Source organism: Gymnoscopelus braueri (assembly GCF_963280865.1).
Source record: "Gymnoscopelus braueri genome assembly, chromosome: 5".
NCBI lineage: Eukaryota > Metazoa > Chordata > Actinopteri > Myctophiformes > Myctophidae > Gymnoscopelus > Gymnoscopelus braueri.
In genome coordinates this window covers 30,624,488-30,637,922 of record NC_137606.1, presented here as the reverse complement: position 1 = coordinate 30,637,922, position 13,435 = coordinate 30,624,488, and positions in this window count along the sequence as shown.

The window sequence follows — 13,435 nt, the reverse complement described above, 5'->3', positions numbered from 1 at the left end:
GTCTGTTCAGGGTATTTAATGATAACATGACTTTCACCCCTCCATTGAGCGTGACAGTATAAAAAGACAACGGCTTTCCCCCTATAGGCTTGTCTCAGTGTAATTCACTTGCTACCCCTGATTTGCTACAGATTGGAGAGCAATTCCCACCTGTCTTGAGAAATTGACAATGTGGTGTTCTGTGACATCTGTTTGTCGTTGCCAGGAACTCTGGGTAAATCCAGTGCATTTGTATGGAGCCGCATGGCAATTTACAGTAGCTCTCCAGCAAGTCTGAGAGGGATTATGGCTGTGCAGTTGATATAACTGACTATGGTGTGAGCTGGCACCTTCACCCACGCATACTCAAACCCAATTCCACCCAGCCTTCACAGGTGGAAGAATAATGGAGCTCTCTAAAAATAAATATGATCGCCGTCCTCTACGTTCCCCCTTTGCCAAACTTGAACCTCAGCAATATACTGTGTATGTATGTGTGTATATATATATATATATATATATATATATATATATATATATATATATATTTATTTATAAATAACACGTCATTGCCGGGGTTATTATGTGACAACGCGTTGCGAATGTCCAGTCCATATACAGTAGGCATAATTTGCGTGTCCACCGTAGACCCACAGACACTGCTTGTCACAACTTCAACCTCATATAGTAGATATATCATTGTGCTACATTCATTTAGATTTAATGGATGACCACTATGTACAGTAACCCCATATGCAAGTGGCTTATTAAATCTTTCATATGGATTCGGTTTGGAAACAAACATAAGATATTGTCTCTCTATTTTTCCCCCATGTTTAATGCATTGCTACTTTGAATGGAAGTATTTATGAGGCCAGATAAGGCATGTGCAATATGACTCTGTGTAATATTGCTGCTGTAGCCATCACTAGTCTGGGGAGTGTCTATGAGGGGGACAAAATGCCTTCAAGGGTCTGCTACGTTTGTTGGAGTGTGAAAGTGCAATAGAATTGGCAAAGATTTATTGCATTTACAATAGGAAAAGGACCACACAAAAAAAAAGAAAAACACTCTCAAAATAATATATATTAATACCATAGGTTATTTTCCTGTAGGGCAGTATTTATGACTTTTGTCTCTTGAGGAAAGGCTCCTTCAATAAGCACTGAGTGGGGCCCAGGTTTGGGCATTTGTCTGGAGGCTATACTGTAATTATGGACCCCCACCATTCCACTCAGACAGGGATAAAGTGAGGGCCAGTAATATGGCATCCAAAATTCTTTGCCTACTGCTTTTATCTTGTTATGCTGACATGGCTATATTCAAAGTCTTTCTTTTCATTTGTTTCCTTTCATTCAATATGCTGTACTTCAGAAAGAAAATGCCAAAATGAAACAAAGGAGTGAATTAAGTTGCTGTGGTGTGCATTACAATACTGTATGTGGCTACTGTATTATGCATATGTAGGGGTGGGTGTACTATGAATGTGTATGAGGTGTGTGCATGGAAGAGAGTGTGCTTTTATTCCGTTCCAGTGCGCGAGTGGTGTACTATGAACGTTTTATTTAACTCTGATAGTGCACAAATGTAACCAGATGGACTCATAAGGCTCCATTTGGTTACATTTCTGTGCATTCTCTGAGTTACAAACAGATACATTATCACTGAGGATTGTACTGTGTAGTTATCATATAACGGAGAGTACCATGCTATGGCTCAGGCAAAAACTGGGATAATGCTAAGCTCCACCAAATGTAGAACTTTTAGATGTTCACTCACTTTGTTTTGTCCCTGTGTTTCAGTTCAGTTCAGTCTGTGTCACTAATTAACGAAACATTCCACACTGACAACATTATCATGACCCAAGCCTTTTATGAGAGCAGGCTAACTCAACTAGCCCTCCCTCGCACACATCCTCTCTCTTTTTAACAGTGACAACTCTAATCATCGAAATTGATATTTTAAATGCCAAGTCCAGGGCTTCATTAACACATTCCATGCCAGAGTTTAATCTCATAATGTACTCACCAGTGCCAGCGTTTTATTGTTGTTTTTTTGTTTTTATCATGTCGCCACAGACCTCGCTAAATAAGTTAAAAGTGCGCGTTCATTTGGTTCTAAACACACAGCGGATCCGTGAGAAACGTCCAGCGAAAACAGTTTCCAAATGCGAGCCGCCATCTTGAAGCTACAGCCGATACACGCTAAACAGTGATCAGCGAGGAGAAAAACAACAACCAGAGAAAATCGAGTTTTAAACAGGATCCCAGACAGGAAGCGGATACGATCGAAAAAACCGGAACCCGAATAATTCCGTTTCCGACCGGAAACCAGAAACCGGAAATGGATCAAAAAAAATCGGAAAGTGCACCTTGGGCGATTAACATGGGAATCGGCGGTTCGCGTAGATCTACGCGACTGGCACGCTGCGGCTTTAAATAGGTTCGCGTAGATCTACGCGATTGGCATTCAATGTGTTAAAGTGGTGTCAGAAGCAATAATAAATATCCTTAAAGGAGGGGGGGAAAAGGTGTTAAATAATGACTTTAATCTAATTCATATCATCATGTTCCTTTCTGAAAGCTATTACATTTCTCTGATTGGCATATACCCCTTTGTCTGGAGGGCAAAATGAGTAACGGCCCATATTTTTCTTAAGCGTGATATGAAAGCATTAATTTCCACCAGCAAACCTGACAGAACAGGGCTCTGAGGGGCAAGTTAATACAAAATGATCACATTTTCACTCATAATCAATATTGGTCAGTGACAGTGGGCCCCTATTTTTCATTCCGCCAGTCGTGTGGAGAGAATGATATGTGGCTCTCTCCTGTGAAGGGGCCCTCTCAGCAACTTGGAGATGGAAATAGCATTTCTAACAAGTGGCCTGGGAAACTATTGATTATACTGTAGTGCCATTTGTGGGACTGCATTTGGTATGCCTTTAGAGTCACTCCTGCTATTCATGCATGTGGGTCCAGATGCAGGGACATAGAAATGACGTTGTTTGATGTTGTTTTGTTTGCAACAATACTCCTGTCTTGCAGTCTAGTTAGCGTGACTTTATAGTTAAATATAACGAGTCACTTTTTGTCACTTTTTTTTAATGAATACAATAAAAAAAAAATCTAATCATTCTGTATGGTATGTTAATACAATATAACTGATACAATTGGGGTGGTTGTATTTTGTCTCCCTGCTCTTCTATTGAGACATTTAGATCATGTCTTACCTAGACACAGGATCTAACACTAATTTTGATCTGATGGTTAAGATTTGAATTGATCCCCTGAGCAAGCAGGCAGACTCAATTGGTAAAAAAATCAGCACGTGCGCAGGAAACTAGGTTCAAATTCAGGCTAGAAGAGGAAAATTACATAGTGTAGCTTTTGCTGCGTTCAATTTAGGTTAAATTAAAATGGTGGTCTGTGATATGAACACTTTTATGTAGATATAATTGTATTTGTACTTTTATTTAGTTATCTTGTTTCCCATTACATATGCTTCCATGTTTGAAAGAGACACACGTTGACATCCCCCCACTGTCTCAGTATCTAGATTTTTTTTTGAATAGTAGTATAGTAGAATAGTTTTTCTATTGGTTAAAAAAAGAGGAAAGAATTCTACTTATTTTTTATAGAATGGAATTAATCAAATACTCTTGTATGTAATGCTCATTACATACTAAAGTAATGCTCTAAAAAGGTTTATTGTCTAACAAACTGAACACAATAAAATGTACTTAATTCATGTGTTCCTTAGTGATCAATTGAGATATTGTTTTCTTTACTTGAGAACATTGGCTATATATGTTCAACATTAGACCACCACCTTAAATTCTGTTCAAGGCACACGGGTATGGACAAGCAATGATGATAATAAGGGTCAAACCCCCCCAAAAAACTGAAATGCATAGAAAACTATGCATTATAACTGTAACAATTGATGCAACCATATATTTGAACGGAAATGTATATTTTTATCCTGTGCTAAAAAAAAAAAACCTTTTTATTTTTTTTTGGTTTGACCATGAGGGGCCGCCAAGACGCTGCGTTGGGGCCCCGCGGGTTGAGTAGCGCTGCTCTAGAGGCCAAGGAAAAACCTTTGCCCTACATATTTCACATCTGCCTTTTATAGCGCCACCAGGAGGCTGACATTTTTATATTAAGCCTTCAGATTTTATCTAAATTTCACGCAAATCGGTACACATGATCTCTATAGTCATGTGATCAAGACGGATCTGTTTGATTTCATATTCCATCCTGATTGGCTAAGATTGACATCTAAAGTTTGCAGGAGTGGCCCGTTTTGAACAAAATGCCGCAAATCATGAACGCAGCGTCCGATTACAGTGAAATTTTGCACCCACATTCGCACTACATTGAGGAACAAATGCCACCCTTTTAACATTGCCCTATTATAGCGCCACCAGAAGGCCGATTTTTGCAACACTTTTCTTTTTTATATTACTCCTACAAATTTTGTCCAAACATCATGCTAATCGGTACACATTGTCTCTATAGTTAAGTGATGAAGATGGTTCCGTCCGATTTTTCATATTCCATCCTGATTGGCGAATTCCGAACATTGCTGGCCCACAATAACCTACCTGACCTGGCGGAGACCTGTGCTCTGAGGAGCACTTTTTCTAGTTTCATTGGATGTCATCTGCTTTACCACACACAAATAGGGAAATGTTTAATGTGACACCGTCACAAAGGAGACCACCGTCACCACCACAACAATCTTATGAATACATTGTAATTAACGTTCAGCAGAATTTGCATGACGGATATCAGTTACTGGCGTGTTTTATGGTAACAAAAAGTGACTAAGGTTTGACTGCAGCACACTGCAAAAACCTTGGATCAAACAGAATTAGCAGACACTATTTACCCTAAGACAAGCCATTTCTTTTTGATGTATGCCTTCCCTATAGCTGTGAGAATTGACTGCGCTGAATAGCAGTGCATTCATTTGCACACAATTTTATTGTGATTTTGATTCATACCGCAAGGCAAAACATGTGAATACCTCTTTCCATCTTGGTTACTACACTTTTTTTTATACGTAGGATTGCAATTGAGAGTGTAGACTAGCTAGCCTAGTACACATTTGCACATGTTTACAATATTTAATAGTGACACTATACAGTATAAAGTACATGTGTTTTTAAAGACTCTTACACTTGTGGATATTATTACATTAAACCCAGCAGCAATCTACATGTATCGCAGCAATATAAGAAATTGGCCTTCAGTGGCTTTCATCCACTCTTGCGTCACACATCAAACTCTTAATTCTTCAACACGATCCCACAAAATTGAGGGTGAAGTTCATGTATTCATTAATTCATTCTTAAATTAAACCATCACATTTTCTTACTGATTCAGAATGATGTTTCTTCTGTTTTGAACAGAGGTGTGTGTGTGTGTGTGTGTGTGTGTGTGTGTGTGTGTGTGTGTGTGTGTGTGTGTGTGTGTGTGTGTGTGTGTGTGTGTGTGTGTGTGTGTGTGTGTGTGTGTGTGTGTGTGTGTGTGTGTGTGTGTGTGTGTGTGTGTGTGTGTGTGTGTGTGTGTGTGTGTCACAAAGAATAATGAGACAGCACTGTCTCAACACAGCTCAGAGACCTCTACAGCCGTCGGCTGCCATTGTGTATTTCCTTGGGTTGTGCTCAAAGGATTTGTGGTACAGATTCAGAGATTTAACAGAACAGTCATACCTTGTTCCCCTCCACTGCGTAGAGAGAGAGCAGTACTGTGTATGCATGAGATGTCAGTGCTATTTGACAAGTGACAGAATTCTAGGCAGACAAGAAAGTGTCTACTGTAGTCCAGTGCATCCATGTTTTTCTTCTATTATCATTCTGTCCTCTCTTGACCTATACTGCATATGTCTACATCACATTGTTGTGCACCCGACATTGACACATTCAGATGCACAAGAATAAGCAAAATACATAGAACCCACATAATAAACTACCAAATGCATTTTACTCGTTAAAATTGCCAGAAGTCAACATGCCACATCAATGTGATCTCTCCACTGTGTAGAGCACCACTGTCTAGGTTTGCACTCATAATCATGCAAAATGTACAGTGCAGTGCTAAAAATACCACAGTACCACAGTTAAAAAAAAAAAATCTGATGGTGTTAGGTAGGTAGGGGAAAACGGAGTAAGATGAGCAACTTTTTACATGTTGCATTACCACAGTCAGAAAAATGTACATACAGTAATGAAACTTGTGATAAGGCTTAATTAATACTTCGTCTCAAGTCTTTGTTTTTCGTAACTTTATTTTAAACTGGAAAAAAGTGCAATTATTCAGTTAAATATATGTATTTTTGTAGTAAGATACGCCCAAATGGGGGTCCGCGGCCTCATACGTATAGATAGATTAAGGGTCGTTGACATGAAAATGTCAAGAATCTTAGCATCTTCAATTGTGCCGCCTTCAGGTCCGCTTCATGTCTTCATATCAATGCCACGGTTTCCAAGCCGTACAGCTTGGCTGGTCTCAATATCGTCTTCAGCCCCATACATACTTCAAAATGTTGTGTTGTTCCGTTCCTGCATAGTGCTTGAAAAGCATTGTACTGACTGTAATGGTCACTTTATTTGTTTTAGGACGGGATACGGTGAGACACTGTAACCTTGTGTTGTTGCTTCCTGCATAGTGCAGTACAGGACACTTGTGGTTTATACTATTGTATACTGTTTTTCTGTATTGACGGGGCTTCTTGTTTTCCTTTTCTTGCCTTGTATTGCTGTATACGACAGTACTTTCTTTCCTTACTCTTTACCTCTTTACCTGTAACTCTTGGCGACTGATTTCCCCCCGCTGGATCAATAAAGTTATCTATCTATCTATCTAAAATGGTCCAACTGACATCCAACATGTCATCCGAACTTTGGCTGGACGGAGTATGTTTTGGGCTTTATACAGCTTCTCTCTCACTTTTGCTGGTACCCTTCTGTTACAAATTACTCATAACACTTTACTCCATACGTTCCACCCAGTTTGCACTCTATTCTTCACCTCTATTCCACACTCCCCATTACTTAAGATAGTTGACCCCAGGTATTTAAACTCCTTCACCTTCGCCACCTCTACTCCTTGCATCCTCATCGTACCACTGTCCTCCCTCTCGTTCACACACACATATTCTGTTGTACTCCTGCTGACTTTCATTCCTCTACTGTCCAGTGCATACCTCCACCTTTCCATATTTAGAGCTCAAATGCTCTAAATAAATACTCTTTTGTCTTAGGTACCAGTATAAACACACTCAAAAACATGGAGTATGAGGTTCCCCAGGGACTCGCAGAGTAAAAGCTCATGCCATTATAAATAAGGCTATAGTCCTGCATGTAGCTGACCCAGGTTCCTTGATCCCATGCCCAAACAACAAACAACAACATGGTGTATGATACCAATTCAGTGCTTTGGTGGTTTCTTTACCCCATTTAAACCTTACCTTACAAATCAGCAGTCATGGATTCTACCTCAATTTACTACTTTTATACTGCACTAAAGTTGACATAGGGCTTGGGGCCTACTGTTTTTAGATGGCAAGAATTGATCAGCTCATTTCCACTCTGTGACACTTTTTCCTCATTTCCTCCGAGCGTACAGTACTAGCTACAGCTACTATCTGTTAGCTCAATAGAGCCCAAAAAATCCGCTAGCTCAGCAGCACAGCAAGTCAGATTGTTGTCACAGGCTCCATCAGTGTACTGCAGACCAAATTGACCAACCAGAAGAGATCTTTTAGTCCCAACAAAGGAGTTGTTAGGAATAATAATCAAATATTGGCATTGAAATATGGTATAAGGGAGGCTACAGTATTGCATATCTCTGCTGTCCGGCAGGAATCAGCTCCAAAACGCTCATTTTTCAGGAAATGAAAAAACAAAATATAAACTTTTCAGGAAATGAAGAAAAATTTATATTTTCAAAACAAAGCAATACTGCCTCATCAAAGTTGGTATAGTGACTTTATATATTGTCAGATAATTGCATGTGTCATTATATTATCACAACTTTACCCAAATCCAGCTCAAGTGGAGTTAGGAGTTTTGTCCGAACAGAAATCCAGCTCAAATGGAGTTAGGAGTTGTGTCGGTTGACAATAGCTACAATTGCGCGGAGGGAGAGATTCCAAATGCGGCTAAATTCCAAATTGATCTCCAAGCTCACAATGCAACACAACGTGTGAATTAATGCCCTGATGCTTCATGACACTTATTATACAGTATAGGCCTACAATAATGAACAGGACTTTAAAGATTACAATAACTTCTGCAAAGAGGGTTTTACGGAGTTGGAGTTTCAGTACAACTAGCAAGAGAAATGCTATGAACTAATTTCTTGTCACATTGGTCTCCTCAGAAAGCACTTCATTGAGTTTAGAAATAGAATTACTTGACATTAGCGTCAGTGCTAAGTTTGATAAACAGGTACACTGCATAGTTTTAACAGACTACGGGGGAAAAAAACCTGCGTCGTCACTGTTTGTTTATGTGCTGATCCTCCACACAGCACTGCGCAGTGGAATAGCAGCACCGAGAGGAGGGTGCACAGTTTGAGGATCCAATGGAGTTGGGAGGTTTTGTCAGAGGCGCTTTTTAATACTTTTCATTGGTTCAATTTATTTTTTACACAGACGTAAAGGGTGTTCAATAGCATTGATTTATGAAAAAAAGAAGAAGCTGAGAATGGAGTTAGCTGGTTCCTGCTGGACAGCGACGATATACTGTACCCTCAGAGAGAAGAAGGAACTGAAATCGGGATTATGACATTGTGGAGATATTATGCAACAGGATTTTTGGCTTTGTTTTTGTTTGAATTGGCACTTCCTCTAGTCCACCAAAAAAGGAGGCATATTCTTTTTGGAGACCAAAGAAGTAGATGTGCAGCTGTCCTAATTGACTGCACACCAGTTGAGAATTGTGCTCTCATGCCAGCTCTTAAGATGGGATCCCACCCATCATGATGCCAAATTGAGACACACAACGCTCAATGCTGGACATTTGGTTACAGCTTAATGGTATGTTGCTGGAGTGGTTAGTAAAGCATCAATCCCTTTTTCAAATGTGTGAAAATGAAATGCAATTAGTTATACACACTTAATTGCAACGGGGAAATATAGACATAAGTTTGCTAGTACCAAATACAATGTGTCTAGGCTAGCAGTGACTGCCCAGAGACTCATCTCAATGGTGCCGAAGTAAACATGAACTTGAAATACTGTCCAATATTGAGAAGTGACTGTTAAAGTATGCAGTGTTAATAAACCCTTTACTGATCTGCACACTGCACACATTCACTTACTGATATCTTATTGTGAGGATGTAAGACAGTAAAGGTGCTCCTCTGGCTTATAGCTTATTTAGGCTAGGTCCTATGGGTGCTGAACATGTATGTTTCAAAAGAACTGTTCTAGATTTCCCTCTTTGGTATCCTCATATGTAAAAGGCTTTAAATAGACAAAAAGCCAACAAACTGTCTTACGCATACATGTGTTTGTAGGTTACAAACACTAAACTTTGCCAAGTTACTGTACATCAAAAGTTAGTAGTGGCGTCAGCTACCTTTCTCCTATTATCTCGGGATTCATGCTGCTGGCTGCATCCAACACTGCGGCATGATTCACTGTAAGCATGCAATACAGATTACAACTGTTAATAAATAGTACTTGATAATAAGACAATGAGCCTGGCTGGTATGTTAATTCACTCAAAACACTCAGGTCAAAGGATTTAGGACCATTTATTGCAACAAATAGTTATACAGTGACACTACAATGAATCCAATCACTGCAAGTGATTCTATGGGGAGTGCAATCAACCCACATCATTCTATAAATATGAAACCATAGCACTTAACCAGACATCATTCAGAAATAATCTGAACTTGTCAGTCTACAAATAATTGCAAGAGGAGTTTTGGTAACACATTAGTGGCTTGAAGGATTAACAGTATAGTGGTGGGTTGGCCATTAATGAAGTTGAACGGCTGTTTTTGAACAACTCCTTTTGGTGGGCATAGTGAATTCACGCGACCGGGATGGTTTACCAGGCTAATGACATGGTTCTTTTCAGTGATCGGCCTTATCTTTTTCATTAAATGTTATGTGACCAGACAGGCATGGTGTATTTACTGCAATTACAGTAGCTATTGTAACACTTCACTATAATAACAATAATAATTATATTAATAGATATTGATACAGCACTGTATCTGTATTTTCATCACTATCTAATACCATTATCAATTCTGTCCAATATCATTATCTAATATGTGGATATTTAATATTTGAAGAATACATATCTGAAGGAATATACAGCATGAAGTAGTAGTAGTGTTCCGGCATTTTTAAGGTAAAAAAAAAAATGTGACTCTGCACTATAGTCACAGTTGTGCTGTCTTCATCAGAGTGAGTGGATATTGCAGTCCTCTGCTATGTACTGTATGAGGAGTTTTCAATTTGTCTGTGTGATGCTCCATTGACTGTGTGTGGCAGGGGGCTCTGTGTAGCCAGGCGTATTGGCAGAAAGTGGACACAGGAGATGACATGAAGCAATGTCTAGCGACTATAGCAGTCCATCTTCTGTTGCTCATAGTTATGTTGAGGATACAAGGCAATCATAGTGACATACAGTAACATCCCCATGTTGCTCAATGAAGGCAACTTTGTATTTATAAAACAGTGTTGCAAAATGTACAAACATTAAAATCTATGTACACATGAATAAGCCACACTATGAATAAATAAATAAAACTGGGTTATTGAAAAACAAAAACAAAAGAGAAAATAAACTTTAAAGAACGGACTTCAGAGGTGACCTACATGAGGAAGCCTACATGCTAGACAGATGTTGAAGACCAGACATTAAAGGTCTTGGTCTCATGAATTCATGATCAACTGAGGAGCTCTATGATAATGGTTAAAATAATAATCTAATTATTTTATGTTATAACGTGGTTGAATTGGAACTCCTCTTTGGAACACATTGAAGTCCTTCATTGTATGATGGATGATAAGCTACAGCTACAATAGGGCTTGGTTAGTAACAGAATGTTTTTGATTAAAACTGTAGGTGAATATGTTATAAACTCTATAATATATGAGGGACCACGTTACGTTACGGGTGTTTAAGGCTCTCCACTTAACATTGTGCCAGCGGCACCTGTAGCCGTGATATAATCACACTATACTGTACCTCGGATTCTCGTGTACTTTTGCTTAAGAATATGATTAACCCACAATTTCATAATTATAATTCAGTCTAGTTAACACTGATTCATTCAAATTTTTTTCATAGCACGGATGTGAAAGGAGCATTTACTATTTTAAGCATATTCCTATGGTCCTTCAACAGCCACAGCAGCCCAGTCTCTAAATCAACATGGGGTTTTCTATTTCACTGTGTGGTCCTTATTCACACATTCACATAATGTACTTTACCTTGGGGCTTCCGCTGTGATTTCACTGTGCCTGTGGGAGCCAGATGGATTGGGAGATGCACTGTGCAATGCTCCTATTATAGCTGTTTATGCCGTAGTGTGAAGACCAGGTCCTGCACTAACCTTGCCCTTCAAGCAGTCATACATTTTGTGACAATCCTTGAAGATGAACTTCCCACTGATGTTAGGACAGCAGAGTCACTGCCCATATTTCGCTGCAGGCTGAAAACCCACCTCTTCAGGAAACACTACCCTTCCTCTCTGCCTGACCTACTTGTTGTTAACTAGTTGTACGAACGCTTGTTTTCTATTGTTGTATTGTTTATTGGATCTTGTTTAGTCGATACACTTGATTTAGCTATTTTGTCTCATCTGTTTAAGGAAATAGGTAGCTGATATATTGCACTTTTACCTTAGCGCTAGGTATACTCTTGGTTGCTTGTTTTTGCAGAAAATGCACTAAAGACTTCTGGTGATTAGTAGTTTTCGTTCCCTACCTATGTTGAATACACTTATTGTAAGTCGCTTTGGATAAAAGCATCTGCTAAATGACTGTAATGTAATATATATATATATATATATATATATATATATATATATATATATATATATATATATATATATAAAAATAAATAATCGTCTCTGTCGGTTGGAAACCTCATGAGTCCAGAACTGTTACTTTTCAGTATTCAAATTCAAAAATACAAAAGTAGCAGATCTACAAGCTCAAAATGCGTCGCTTTGCGCCGCGTTTCGAGCTTGTATATCTGCTACTTTTTGTGACGCTGTAGTGTGATCAAATAGGACATTGATTTACGAAAAAACACCAAAAGTTTAAATATGGAGATAAGAGGTTTCCTGCCCGAAAGCAACGATATACAGTATATATATAGTATACTGCGTATACACACACGCACACGCACACACACACACACCTCTATCAATCACTAAGTGAGTTTAATATGTTGCCTAGTTGTACAGGTTTTTCCAGTCACCTTAGATTGCCTAATGTGTGTATAAATGCCTAGAGAGGCCGCAATTTTCATTGCTCATTAATTAGCTAATTACTTCTCCAACTGTCGTCTTTTCGAAGGATGGGTTACTGACCAAGAGGGCAAGTGTCCCAGCTGGTGTCTGATAACAAACTATTAATCCTTTGTCTCTGCTTTGTGGAGAACCTGCCTACAGTACATCGTCTGTCTATTCTGTCTCTTCTCACAAATGTAGATGCAAATTGTGCAGTGTCTGAATTAGACATTCAGTAATGAAAATGTAACAAATTCCTAATCAATTGCTAGTTTCCACAATGGAAACAAGTCCCCAGGACTTTTTTGTGTTATCCTTTTAGCCTTAATGTCTGACTGTACCGTATGTGCTGTTTAAATTTCTGACCAATAAAGTATTGAATCAATCAATCAATCAATCAATCAATCACCCTTACTGTAGTTATGTTCTTACAACCAGTCATGTTTTATTTTTATGTTTGGAAATTAGATAGAGGTCATCGCTCCATTGTTATTGATCACAAGAATCCCAGCACTGCCAAGGACACTGAAAAAGGAATCTAAAATGGCTTACAGGAGCAATGGCCAAAAAAGATAAATGCTGCCATAAAAAAGGAGTTTCGTGTCATTAGCATGGGGTAATGGTGCAATACTGCTGAAATCCATTCTAAAAAGATGGGTTTCGAGTCTAGTCTCGAAGGTAGCCTTTGAGTCTTTGTCCTAAATGAAGGCTAGGAGTAAGTTCCTGAGTTTGGGTGCAGCAGTACTGAGGGCCTGAACCCCCATGATGCCGAGCGTGCAGAAACATTCAGCAGTAGTCATTGTGTTGGCTATTACAACTTCACTGTTCAGTGATCAAGCTGATGCAAGGCTCCACATGGCTTGTTAATGTTATATGCTTCTCTATGCCTGTTTTAAATGGATTTTCCCAGAAAGTGCAAGCTCAACTCAAATTCACCACTTGAAAGAAATGTTGGATTG